Source organism: Canis lupus, chromosome 19 (genome assembly GCF_003254725.2).
Source record: "Canis lupus dingo isolate Sandy chromosome 19, ASM325472v2, whole genome shotgun sequence".
In the NCBI taxonomy this organism is placed as follows: Eukaryota; Metazoa; Chordata; class Mammalia; order Carnivora; family Canidae; genus Canis; species Canis lupus.
Window position 1 is genome coordinate 35,533,746 of NC_064261.1, and position 15,194 is coordinate 35,548,939.

Here is a 15,194-nt window from a genome sequence, read left to right on the forward strand (position 1 = left end):
AGAGCTGCATTTAGACTCAATTCCAAGTGCCCTCTTAAATACCCATAAACCTCATATTTTACCACAGAGATGACTGATAAAACAATAATCACTTGTATATGGTCCAAGGTACTTTTACCTCCAAGAGTTTCTAACTAAGCTCATGTATGCCCAAATTCAGACACCTTGTTCTCAAGGTATGGTGGGAAAAAAACAATTCTCTTACTGGCCAGTGGTTGAATCAAGAAGTTAAAATGTAGTGCCCTTGAATACTGTGGTAATGGGATAAAGGTTCAAAATAAGGGGTTGGCTGCTACCCCCACTCCCTGGGAGTTGATGCTAGCTATTAACAGTATTCTGAGAAAAGTATTATTTTACATTAAGTGTGCTTGCTATTTTTTATTATGAATCACAAGGGTTGGATGCCAGGATCCCAGCTATAGCAAATGTCACCCTCTCTGCTCATCTGGATATGATTGGGAAGACTGTGTCTGTATTTTTGTTTTGTTTTGTTTTGTTTTATTCATGAGAGACACACAGAGAGAAAGGCAGAGACACAGGCAGACGGAGAAGCAGGCTCCATGCAGGAAGACTCAATCCTGGGTCTCCAGGATCATGCCCTGGGTTGAAGGTGGCGCTAAACCGCTGAGCCACCCAGGCTGCCCCTGTGTCTGTGTTTAATACTGGTTTCACACCTTCCTGAAGAAAAGAACGGGATGGGTATCTAAAAAAATAAAGATGCAGGAAAGAAATATACAACAGGAACATTATAAATACATCAGGGAATTGGACATGAATGACATTTCACAAAACCTTCTAAGGAAATTTGGATTCTGGTCAAACATTTAAAGCAGCTTCTGATCACGCTTTATTTTGAAAACAGATTCAAATAGGATGGAAATATTCACATGTAATCCAAAGGGTGTCTGAGGGAACAAATGCTCCAAATGTTCTTTCTGGCAGAGGTCTTCAAAGAACCAAGAAAAATCTGGGACAGAGTTAATGTGTTAGATGATGTAAAATTAGTTAGCATGATCAATAAGCATTTATAATATCTCTATCATGCCTTACCATCTGCTAAATCAGCCTCGACAAAGAGCATAAGGATATGATTCTAGATGTAAAGGACATAGGCCAGAGCCAGGATTGAAATTCAAAAAAGACCTTTTCATTAAAAGGGTGTTGCAGAGTCTGGCTTAGTCTAGGGAATGCCAAGAGGCAAGTGTTTCTAAACTATATTCTGGAAAACAGTGTCCACATATGATCCTTGGACCAAAATTAGTGTCCTATGGCTATATAAATTTATAAAACACTATACATTATGCACCTTCTCCTTTAGAGATTCACAATGCATATTAAAAGTATATTAATGGTTATGAAAATTCTGTAATTAAGAAAGCTGCTTAATTCACCATAATTCTAAATTTATCATTTGATCACAAATCTCTTTTTTTTTAATGCACTACTATTACTATGAGTAGTAGTACTAAAAACGAGTAACATTAATGTAGCCCTATGTGTTAAACTAGAAGTGGAACACAAGTGTTAAACTCACTCCTCATGTCAGTCTAAAATATAGTAGGTATTGCCACCATCACCATTTTAGAGATAAGGAAACTGAGGCACAGAGTAACTTAACCAAGCTCATATAACAAGTAAAGGGTAGAGCCTGGCTTAAAATCCAGGTGATTCCACACCCTGCCCAGTCATTTCACCATAAGCCGAAGTCACTCAGCCAACATCAATAAATGAGATACAGGTCAGGTATAACATACTGATGGCTAAATGGGTAAGCTGATGGTAAAATTTGTAAAACAATAAAAGTTTAAAGCCACTTTTGCAACCATTTCAAAATGTGAATAGTTGAAATTATGTTTGAAGACTGTATGTAACTTTCGGAATTCGGTAATTATTACTTGAGCAAATGACGACTTTATGGGGATAACATATACAGCATCTTCCTACTAAAGAACCCCAATATGTCTGTGATTCATTTATCAAGAATAAATCTCTTCTGTTTGCTAGTGCATGTAAAACATTTCCTGCTCTTAATAATTTTTCTACTAATCTAGAAGTTACATATCATTGCTATTACCATTTTTCTTATTGGATTTTGATATTTAAAATATATGTAATATTAATTCTCTAGATTTCCATCTCTTGATTTATTTATACTAGTAGCTTTTGATGATTAGTCAAAGTCTATTTGAGAGAATTTGATAGTAATTATTGTTTGTACAAATTTTTATTTCTGATAAAAATAATTGAATCTATTTTTTTTAAATTGAGTCATTATAGAAATGAGAGGCCTTTAACACTTAAAAATCACATTTTATAAAGTTTTAAATTTTTGTTATTAAATGAAACTTAACAGTCTAATAACCAGAAAATCAATTCTCTGAAGCTATAATGATCATCATTTCTCTTGAGAACTTTATACTTAAACGGATTTAATTTTTATTTGACGTTTATTTTCCTCACCATAATTGGATGCTTTTGATTAAAGCTGAAGTCATCAGATTTATAAGACAAAGAATTCACCACAAAAGAAACTGCATGAATAATTGGGCAACATGAGGGTTTTCTCAAATTTCTATTTATGTGTCTAATACTTTCCTTCTTCAAAATTTATGACACATTTGCATGGAAAGTTATTAAGCAAATTACTACAAACAAATGGTGGTTGCTGGGAGTGGGGGAGAAATGGCAAGATTTTGGTTAAAGGGTAAAAACTGGGATCCCTGGGTGGCACAGCAGTTTGGCGCCTGCCTTTGGCCCAAAGCGCAATCCTGGAGACCCAGGATTGAATCCCACATCGGGCTCCCGGTGCATGGAGCCTGCTTCTCCCTCTGCCTATGTCTCTGCCTCTCTCTCTCTCTCTCTCTGTGACTATCATAAATAAATAAAAATTTAAAAAAAATTAAATAAAAAAAATAAAAATAAAGGGTAAAAACTTTCTGTTACAAGATAAGTAAGTTCTTGAGATCTGATGTATGGCATGATGATTATATTTAATAAAACTGTACTGGTACCTACTTACAATACAGGACAATATTTGAACTTTGTGTGCAAAGGCAAAATATGAAATAAAGTTTTTCTGAGATATTTTACAACAGTAGTAGGCAGAAGTCAAGAAACTAGTCATAAGAGCACAGCATTACCACCAAATACAAAGTACTTCTAAAGTCTGGTTTCAAAAAGTAACATCAAAAAATTAAAAATAGAACTACCATATGATCCAACAATCCCATTTCTGGGTATATATCCAGAGGAAATCAAAGATTACCTCAAAAACCTCAGAGATTTCTGCATTCCTATGTTTACTGTAGCATTATTTACAATAGCCAAAATACGGAAACAACCGAAGTATTTGCTGATGAACAGATAATAAAAAAACCCAGCATATTATTCAGCCATAAAAGAGAAGGAAATCTTGCGTTTGTGACAACATGGATGAACCTGCAGCATATTACACTAAGTGAAATAAACCAGACAGAAAGACCAATATTGTATGCCCTCATTTATTTTTTTTTAAATTTTTATTTATTTATGATAGTCACACAGAGAGAGAGAGAGAGGCAGAGACACAGGCAGAGGGAGAAGCAGGCTCCATGCACCGGGAGCCCGACGTGGGATTCGATCCCGGGTCTCCAGGATCGCGCCCTGGGCCAAAGGCAGGCGCCAAACCGCTGCGCCACCCAGGGATCCCTGTATGCCCTCCTTTATATGTGGAATCTAAAAAGGTCAAACTCATAGAACTGTAGAGTAAAATGACAGTGGCTAAGGGTTAAGGGGTGAAGGGGTGGGGAGTGAGAATGGAAAGATGTTGGTCAAAGGATACAAACTTTCCATTATAAGATGAATCATTTCTAGATATCTAATGTACAGTTTGGAGATTATAGTCAATAATACTGTATCATGTACTTTCAGTTTTCTAAGAGAGTAGTTAAGTCTTCTTAACACACACAAGAAGAGGTGGTGGATAATTAACTTGATTATGCTAATTATTTCGTAATAGTGCATACCTTTAAAAATTACATTGCATAACCTAAATACAATGTTTTGTCAATCATATCTCCATAAAACTGAGGGCGTGGGGAAAAGTGACTTCCTTCTCACATTTTTGAGCACTGGAATGAACTTAGACAAAAATGCAGAGCGTATTTAAAATCATATTATTTACTGGCAAAAATGTATAGGTTCAAAAGATAACTCAAATTATCTGTGTTGTTTTGTGGTCTTCCTATATTATGTTACATATTTATTTGAGTGTTCTCTGATTGTATTTATGTACCTTTGAAGCTCTAACAAATACCATATGAATAACCCAGGGCCCTTGTTAAAATGCAGCTTCCAATTCAGGAGATCTCGGGTGGAACCAAAGAGTCTATATTTTTAACAAACTCCTACATGATCAGGCTACTGGCAGACCTATGACCACATACTTACTCCTGTGTTACTAGCTGTAGGCTAAACAAAACAAAACAAAACAAAAAACCTGTAGCGGCAGGTTAAAAAAAAAAAGAAAAAAAAACATGGGAGCACCTGTGTGGCTCAGTTGGCTAAACTGTGAACTTCTGATTTTGGCTTTGGTCATGATCCCAGAATCCTGGGATCAACCCCCACATCAGGCTGCAGGTACTGCAGGGAGTCTGCTTGAGGATTCTCTCTCTCCCTGTCCCTCCTCCAACTCACATGTATAATAATCTTTAAAAAAATAAAGCAAGCATGGATTTTTACATCCTCCTATTACAGAACTTAAAAATAGCCAATTGGAACTGATTAACAAGCAATAAAATTAGTTACACAACTAGATGGCTCCTCCATTCAGAACTTGGTTATATCAGGAGAGTCCTCAAGCTCTCCAGATCTAAGTTCCCCCTACCTTCAGATTCATTTTGGTTCCATGATTCTAAAGGCAAAGTGATGTAAATCTAACTGAAAGTGCACAGCGGGTTGAGCAACCCCAGGAGAGTCAGAGTAGTTGGGTACACCTCGAGTTAGATGCGGGCTTTGAACTGGAGTGGGACACTGAGCAAGCTGATAAATTCTCCATGGCATTATTGGAATCTATGGTATTCAGCGTGGAAGTCATTCTTTGAACTTCTATAACACTATGACTCTCATAGTATTGGCCTTGGTCAGAAGGAACAGAAGAGAATATCCAGCCTAACAGATTGATACAAACCACTCAGACTCAAAGTCCCCAGGGATTAGGCAACTAAAGCAAATGCCTAAGGGTGACCCCAGGCAAGAGGGCTGATGGGGACTGTGAAAAAATGAAAGTGCTGCTACTTGGCTCCAGACAATTTTGCAACATAGAAATACATTGCACACAAGCAAATACTCATATTTTTTCAGGGGGCCAAGGGTAAGCCACTCCCAAATGTGCCACTTTGGCATATTGATTATTTCAAATAAAAGTATTTAAGAGACAGCCCGTGCATGAAGGACACTCAATCTCAGCTCTGTCCCCCTGAACGCAGGAAATATATCTCTCGTGTGAAAGGTACTCTCCCTGTACCAGGAGGTAAAGATACATCCTCATCACCAAAGATGAGAAATTCAGGGCAGAGAAGGCTATTGTTATTTTACTAATTTACTACCCAGATCAAATTTTGTTTAGAATTTCTTACTAATTGAAGCTCTCAAAGTTAAGTTTTATTGGTCCTGTCAATTCTTCATTGATTTATTGTCTCTTTGTCTAAAAGGTACAAAATCTGCTTTCCTTGAGTTTCTTTAGGTCTCAGTTTCATTATTGGGTCTCCCGTGTACATGTAGTAAAACTTTGGGTTTTTTCTCCTGTTCACCTGTCTCATATAAAGTTAATACTAAGTCCAGCTGGAAGACTTTGAAGGGTAGAGGAAGAATTTTTCTTTCCCTGCACAAGTTTGTAAGCTCTAGAAGAAGAATCAGATTCCATGTGTAGCCATAATGGCTTGTAATCAAATCTAAGTTGCCCCCAAGTATGAGTATCCTTTTTTTTCCTACCATAAAGAGGTAACAGCTGCCTGAAATATTCTTAGTCAACATTTCTTTCTTTTTCTTTTCAAAGGTCTTGCTTACTGTAAGATCCTTGTGGCTAATGACAGGCTGTGAATTCTTCAAGTATAGACTGTTCTCTTCAACTCTGTCAGAGGCTGCCTATTGTCTGAGGACCACTTTAGGGTTTAATATGGTTACTGTTAGTATCTTGTTCTTTTGGGGCAGGGGGGAAGAAAGCCTGATTACTGTTATTTATGAAGGATTCAAGGCACTTGCTTCAAAGTGGTAGCTAAATTATGGGGCTATTGAATCTTTTCAATTATGTCCAATAGTAGTGAAAAAAAATCATCTGCTCATATTGCAGATGTGCAACGAGGTCTCTCCTTTTCCACACAAACTTACCTCTACCTTATCTTCTATTCTCTCACCACATCCAACCACTCTGAAGAATGGTTGAGAAAAAACAAGTAAGTCTATTCCTGTCCTATCAAGGGACTCCCTATCTTCTAGTTAAAGACTTTTGCATTTAAACAAGCTCTGGTGACAACAAAATATTCGATCAATTTCATACCACATCACTTAAATTATTCACCCAACTCTTGGGTTGTGATTGCTAAATAACTATTTGAAAAAAAAATGTCAAAAAATCACCCTCTAGTATAATATATTGTTTGTTAAATTGATTCATAAGCACAATAATTTGTTTGATTAACTTTTCACTTGCAGAGTTGCCAGACTGACTTGTGTGGCCACAGACACACAGTGTTGTGTTGTGGGGTTTTGCTTTACACAGGGAGTGAATCCAGTGACTGACATTATGAGATCCAGGATTCAGGTTACTGAGCAGGAGGTTTGTTTGCCCAGATCTTCAAACCAAAGTCAAAGACACTTACTAGTAATTATATAAAGTTAAGAAAATGCTTTGAACAATAGGCAATTTCTGACAAAATAAAGAGGAAATCTATTTGAAACTCTTGAACAAGAAAGGAAATTATAACAGTTGAGAGTCTTACAAAAAAAGAAATAATTGATTACTGTCACCTTAGGCTGTTTTACACTCCTTTTTTTTTGGCATACTTTTATCTCTAGTCCACACCCACCAATCGGTTTAGATATAACTACAGAAGCAAATCCACCCAGCCAAGGTTGGCCAACCCTGGTCCAGATCAGAAGTACCCAACTGACCCTTATTCTTGCAAAATAATATGTGACTGTTGTTTTAAGTACTACGTTTTGAGGTAGTTACTAAGCAATAGATAACTGATATCTTTGGCTTCATAAATTTTCATTTCTACTAAAATGGAATTCACAGACCTTATAAATCTTAAGAATCTATATTCTACTGTATTTTTCCAAGCAGGTAAAAACAGATTCAAATAAACCCACAGATTACAGTGAAAGACCTATTTGGAAAGACCCATTCTTTTTAAGGATCTTCCTTCAAAGAAACAAGAAAAAAACTACACAAACTGAATTAAGTCACAGATTTGTGGTTAGATCCTAGCAAGAGAGAGAAACATTTGTAATTTTCAATAATAGATTCCAAAGATTATGCTGCATATACATTAAACCAATGTTGTTCTAGTTATCAGCACTTATTTATCAATTATGCATAGTAGCTACAATGGATTTCAATAATTACTCAAGATTTACCATTTGGTTTCACGTATTTTTCATAAGCATCTTCCTAGAGCATATACCTGCTGCATACTGCCACTGCCTTAGTATTTAGCAAAGAAATACTGCCTCAGATAAACCTTGAATGTTGTTCTAAAAAGTTAGGTATGTTAGCAATTTGTTAATCAATTTATTTGATAAGGCATGTTACAACTCCTCTACCATTCCATTTTGTTTTACTGGATCAAAGGGCATCACATTTAAATCATAAGGGTATTAAAAAAAAAAAAAAGAAAACCTCTGTGTTTACAATGAAATTCTATTTATATATTACATGATAGAGTTTTGCAATGCTTTAAGAAAGGAGTAAGCAAACTTTTCCTGTAAAGGTCCCAACAGTAGATATTTTAGCCTTTAAAGCCCTAGGGTTTCATCACCACTCTTAGCTCTAAACTGCATTGTAAAATCAGCCATTGACAATAGGTAAATAAATGTGTGTGGCTATGTTTCTACAAACCTGTATTTACAAAAACGGAAGCTGGCCAAACTTGGTCTGCAGGCTATGGTTTGGGGGCCCCAGGCAGAAGGTATTGGTCTATACTTGAATTTATTACTTATTATGTCACAAAGGAGTACAGGGGTTAAAAGAAGACAACAAACGGTCTTTGAAGGTAGATAGGTAGCAGGAAATTAACCATTTTCTTGATAAAATTAAAACTAGTTAATAGAGAATGGAGAGGAAGAAAAAGGGTAAGAAACATGAGAAAGCCAGCTCTAAAGCAGTCATTTTCCTAAGACTATTCCTCTCTCATGTGTGTCTCATTCCAACATTCACTAGATTTTGAATGTAATTTGGCATAGGCACTCCGCAAAACTGTTGGGCAGTATCCACTAAAGTTGAAGATATGTCTACCTGGTAACTTAGCAATTACAGTCTTAGATACACAACCAACAGAAAAAAAAAAAAAATACATGTCTACTAAGACATATAAACTACAACATTGATGCTGACACTATTTTTAAAAAAAATTTTACTTTGAAATAATGGTAGATTCCCACACAATTGTAAGAAATGATACAGAGAGATCCCATGGCCCCTGTACCCATGTTCCTGCAATTGTAATATCTTGCAAAGTTATGGAATAGTATTATAATTAGTATGTTGACCCTATTATAATCCGCAAATCTTGGTGGATATCTTCAGTTTTACTGGTACTTGAATGTGTTTATGCATGTTGTAAGTGTTTAGTTGTAAACACTTACAAAATTGCAAAGAACAATTCCATTGCATCTGTAGGATCTTGCAGTCACACAGAGTTCAGACTACAAAACAGAGGGGTACCTGGGGGGCTCATTCAGTTAAGCCTGGACTCTCAGTTTCAGCTGCTCAAGTCCTGATGCTCAGGTGAGATGGAGCCCTGAATCGGGCTCTATGCTCAGGAGAGTCAGCTTAAGGCTATCTCTCCGTCTCCCTCTGGCCCTCCCCCAGCCACCCTCACTCCCACGCTCTCTTTAATAAATAAATCTTTTTTAAAAAAAGAATACAAAATAAATCCATCGCCACAAAGGTCCCTCAGGGTACCCATTTATCACCACACCCATTTACTCTTTCCTGCTAACTCCTAGCAAGCGCTCATCTCTTCTCTATTTCAAAATGTTGTCATTTACAAAATGTTATTCAAATAAAACCAAACAGTATGTGACTCTTGGGGATTGGCTTTATAATTCTCTGGAGATTAATCCAAGTTGTAACATGTGTATTCCATTTGACTGCTGAGTAGTATTCCGCGGTATGGATATACCACGGTTGTTTAGACATTTCCAGTCTGGGATTATTATGAGTAAAGCTGTTATGAATATTTATGTACAGGTTTTGTGTGTGAACGTAAGTTGTGATTTCTCTAGGATAAATGTCCAAGAGTAAAATTGTGAGTCACATAATAGTTACCTGTTATTTTTTTTAAGAAACTGACAAATATTTTCTAGAGCAGCTGTATCTTTTTTTTTTTTTTTTAAGATTTATTTATTGGAGAGAGAGAGCATGCGTGTGCTTGAGTGTGAGGCAGAGGAAAAGGGAGAGAGAAAATCCCCAAGCAAACTCCCCATTGGGTTGCAGAGTCCCAAACAGGGCTCAATCCCACAGGCCTGAGATCATGACCTCAGGAAAAATCAAGAATCAACTACTCCACCAATTGAGCCACCCAAGCACCCCTGGGATGGCTGCACCTTTTAACAGTTTTAACAGTTTTAACAGTTTTGATACAGTTTCTCCACATCCTTACCAGCACTTAGTGCTAGCTCTATTTTTATTTTTGCCATTCTGATAGATGTACAGTGATATTTCATAGCAGTTTTAATCTGCATTTAGTTAATGGTTAATGATGATGAATATGTTCTCATGTGTCTATGTACTGTCTGTATATACTCTTGGGAGAAGTGGTTCTTCATGTCCTTTGCCCATCTGAATTGTTTGTTTTGTACCTTTGACATTTGGGGGGTGTTATATATATACTAAATACCAGTCTTTTGTTGGAAATGTGGCTTGCAAGGTTTTTCTGTTGTTTTTCTCCTAAGTCTGTAACTTGTCTATTTATCCTCTAAACCAAGGTCTTAGAGGAAAAGGTTTTTGTCTGGTTGTTTTAATTTTGATAAGGTCCAATTTATCACTTATTCCTGTGATAGAGTCTAATTTTTGGTACCCAATCTAAGAACTCTTTGCCCTAATCCTAAAGATGTTCTTTTTTTTTCTTTTAAAAGTTTTATAGTTACATATTTTATATTTAAGTTCATGACCCATTTTGAGTTTTTTATAAAAAGTGACAGGTTGAGGAAGAGGTTCATTTCTTTTTGCCTATAAATGTCTCATGGTCACAGCACTATTTGCTGAAAAGGCTGTCCTTCCTCCATTGAAGTCTCTGCACTTTTGTCAAAAATCAGTTTGGTATATTAGAGTGGTATCATTTCTAGCTTTTCTTTTCTTCTTCATGGATCTATGTATCCTTCCACCAGTATCACACTATCTTGAGTTTTGTGAACTATAGAATAAGCTAACATCAGAAAATGTAACTCCTTATATTTTGTTTTTATTTTTCAAGATCGTTTTAGCTATTCCAGGGCTACCCCTTTCCATATAAAATTTAAAATAAGCTTGTCTGTGTGTAAAACAATAACAGCAAACATAATAACAACAACAAAACTGGGATTTTAATAGAAATTGCATTAAATCTGTAGATCAATTTGAAGAGAATTGACATCTTTATTATTTTGAGTGTTTCAATCTGTGAACATGGTATTATATATCTTCATTTATTTAGGTTTTATTTTCTCTTTTATCGATATTTTGTAATTTTCAGCACACAGATTCTACATATATTTAATGAGCACCTGTATAACCTTTTGAACAATGTAAATGGTATCATGCTTTTAATTTAAATTTCCACATATTCACTCTTAGTTGTAGAAACCAACTTTTTAAAATGCCAGGATCTTGCATCCTGTGATTTTTTTGAATTAACTTTTAGTTCCATAAGGGTTTTGTTTTTGTTTTTTTTGTAGAGTCCTTCAGATTTTCTACGCAAGCAATCATGTTAATTGCAAATAGGGACAGTTTTGTTTGTTTGTTTTAATATTTCCAATCTGTGTGCTTTATCTCTCCTACCTACCTTCCTTCCTTTTCTTTTTTTGTTTTAGTTTTTGCCTTGTAGCAGTGGCTAGATTTTTCAATAGTTCATTGAATAAGCATGGTGAGAATGAATATTCATTCCATACTACCAATCTTATGGTAAGACCACTGAATCTTTCATCACTTAGTAGGATGTTAGTTGTAAGTTTTTTATAATGCTCTCTATACATTGACATCATTGTCTTGCAGTAAATGGGCATTATGTCTTGTCAAATTATTTTTCTGGGTCAATTCATACAATCATATGATTTTTCTTTCTCTAGCCTGTTAATATTGTAGATTACATTTATTGATTTTCAAACCAACCATTCATACCTGAAATAAATCCTACTTGTTCATACTCTATCATTCTTCTTACACATTTTTATTCAACTTGCTAATATTTTGCTAACGATTTTTAAGTCTAAGTTCATGAGAGATATTGATCCGTAGCTTTCTTTTTCGTGCTGTCTTTGGTTTGGGTATCAGGGGAACACTGGCCTCATTAGTTGAGTAATAGTAATATTTTTAGTTGACCAAACCTAGATGCTATTCAGTAGCCCATCACCAATAGAAACAATTGTATATTATCATAGTTTATAAAATGTCCTACTATAAAACATTGAGTATAAATGGACCACAACTCCACACAACAATTATTTATCAATCTTATTTAGTGATTCTATAGGATCCTGCTTATAAAAAGAACCAAATAAGGAAATTAAGCTATGATGTTAGCAATCAGAATAGTAGTTAACCTTTTGAGAAGTAATCCCTAAAAGAGAGTAGAGAGGTTCTTTCTAGGGTACTGGTCAGCTTCTATTTCTTTTCCTGCATGTTGATAAGACAAATATGCATATTTGTGAGCAGTTCATTGGGGTAGGTACTTACCTACCCATTCTGTATGTTTGCTACACTTTGGTTAAAAAAGGAAAACAATACTCATCACCAGCCCCACAGAGAACTCCTCTCCTGGCTACTCTCTTTACTGCCTACTTGAATTCCCAGGGACCAGAGCTAGGTGACTTACTACTCATATAAACATAAAGCTGAAAACAGCTATTTTTATACTGTATTTGACAAGGAAGACATTAATTTCACTGTTTTCAAAAAGAGCCACCATCTATTTTTGTTTTTGTTTTTTTAGGTCTTAGGGTTGAACAGCCTCATTGCTGTCCCATGTATAAGCCAGCTAAAAAGTCTGAGAGTCATTCATATTTCTAGCAGAGAGGAAATGGATCAGAAGGTAGTTCTGGCAACTATTTGTATTTGATATTCACTCTTTCATGCTTGCTTTGTACTTGAAGATAGCAATATCACAGAGTATTCTTTTAAAATACTCAGTTAATTAAAAAATAATTTAGCCTTATAGTATCTGTGATTATAGTTATCCATTCTTTAGTGTTTTGTACTTAAGACTGATAAATTAATAGAAGTTTATTAAACACATATTGGAAATGAAAGCCTTGATGAGTAAAGCACATCAAGAATCTGAGAATATCCTGGCTTCAAAACACTAAGCAGGAATAGTAGGTTCCAGTGGTTAGTGTTACTGTCTTATCTCAAGAGAACAAACAATTCACTGAAAACTACTTATATTCAAGAGATTCAAAGTTCTTAAGCCTTCACATACTTAGAAAGACCCCTAACCCTTCTAAATGACTCTGATGGTTTGCAAAGCCATACACTGCAACAAGCATGCAGCACTCTGAGGAACAGGAAAACTTCTTTGAACAAAGTCAATGAACTCCAACTGCAATGTATAGTCAAGTCACCCTTACAAGAAAGAGTTTCTATTGATCCACCCACCTCTCTCACCTTACTTCTCCACTCCTCTATTTCATTTTACAATGTTCAGAGGAGGAAAAGTTGTCAACAGGAAAAGTTACTAAGTGATACCTTGCATTTTCATACTGTCAGCAAAGGAAACTGTGATCTGAATATCACTAGACAGATTAACTAGTGGTGCCTGCCTCTCACTCTTGAACGTCCATGAGAATCAGATGAAGTGGCATTAAAACATGCAGATGCTCAGATCCCAAATCCACAGATTATGATGGGGCCCTAGATTCTGCATTATCAACAATCACATCATATGATTCTGATACACATGATTTGAGGGGGGAAAAGAGAGGGTGGGAGGAAAGACGAGGAAAAGGAGAGGGGAGGGAAGCAAGAAAGAAAGAGACCAAATCAGGCTGAATAAATGAAAATCCCAAGACCGAAGGTTATCTTTACAAGAAAATAAAGCTTGTTGCTTTCAAATACAAATGACAGTAACAGGTGGGTGTAAATAGTGTTGCTATGTACTAGCAATATGAGGCCTGATTTATAAAGTTAAAATATCATTAAATATCCCAGATCACACACTGCCCTCATTCATTCATTCATTAACTATTTATAAAATACCTCTGGACCAAGACTGGGGCATGTGGCGATAAAATGTACCTTAAAAAGCTGACAATGTAATAGGGAAAACATAAAAACAGGCACGCTTGTGGCTGATTTGTGCTATATTTATTTAAGCCTGATTTCTTCTGGACAAACCAACCACTGTCAAAGATCAAGAATCCATGTCCCAGAGAGCCTTGTGTACAAACACCAACCACACTACTGGGGACTCTGGACCCATCTGTGTCCTTGGGGATGCTGGCATGAATGCTTTACAGACTCCTTTCTCCTTCCATGGAATTAAGACTCTTTAAGCTGACCACATATTTTTGGGCCAAAACAGCTAAAACAAAAGCTAAACAAGAGAAAAGAGAAGTTCCTACACACATGGCAAGTCTTTCATGTCCTCTGAGTGACAATGGTTTCTACTCATCTTCAAGAGTCAGAGTGCAGCTGACCCATCTCTCAGGGTCTATAGCTCTTCTGGAGCACAGCCCCAAACAGAACTTGAAACTCTTGAAGAGAATTTCCATATTACAGCTTCCCGTTGGATGGTAGGCAACGCCTTGCAAGTGGAAGGGAAAGCTACTCAGCTAAAAGCTACTTTTCCATTAAAGCCAAAGTTCAGTCCTAGAGCCAAGCATGGTACTTACATGGCACCAGTCTTTCCTGCACCTTATGGTGAACTTCCTCCTTTCTCAGGATACATTCTAGTCCCAAGACAGAAGCCATAATAAGTATCCCTCTGAACATTGGAATTTGAGGTTCCTCCTTAAGAATCTCTCAAGTGTCCTATAGAGCCCTTTATTTACAGGATACCCTGAGGGTTACAGTGGTGAGCGTGTACCAACAAAATCTCGTTCCCACACTTCTAGTCATGATTAGATACAGGATTGATCTGACACAGAAACAGAAGAGGGGCTGTCCAAGCTTTTGTTAACATAACGGGCAAGAGAAACAAATTGTGATTTTATGTTCCTTGTTCTTTTTATTTTGGTTGTCATGTCATAAGCATTTAGTAGAAAAATAATTATAAAATAGTGAAGCACATACAAAATCACAAATCATACTATCAGAATTTTGTGTAGGCCAATGAATATATGTGTGAAAACTCTTCTGAATGTGCATGTGTGTCTATTTTTATAGCTATGTATCATTATTTTTTCTATGTATTATATGTATATTTTAACAACTAAATTTCAGTATTTATTATTAATTTGAAAACTGCTTTTCACTTAATGTATCATGACACCTTTCCATTTCAAAAAAGTTATAGAGTTACCATCAATTGTAAGACTAAATTATGCCTATTGCACAGATTTATCATATTTTACCTAACAAATTCTCTAATATTCCACATCTGGGGCTGTTTGTAATTTTTCTCTGCTATAAGAAATCCTATACATTTTAATGACATTTCTGAGAGCCTCTGATGAATTCACTTTCACCTACATCTGTGAATCTTTGCAATCATTTCATTAGGTTCCTAAACTAAAAATGACAACTTTTTACCTTAATGGAAATAATTAAGTGCTTACATTAGCATTATAGGAAAAGCAAG

The 15,194-nt window shown here is 35.9% G+C and overlaps 1 protein-coding gene across 1 annotated transcript in view; it reads right to left on the reverse strand.

Annotated features, from left to right (window-relative positions):
* The window catches only part of DPP10 (dipeptidyl peptidase like 10), a 1,271,598-nt gene that overhangs the window by 1,222,624 nt on the left and 33,780 nt on the right, over positions 1-15,194 (reverse strand). The gene's annotated exons all lie outside the window — the stretch shown is intronic.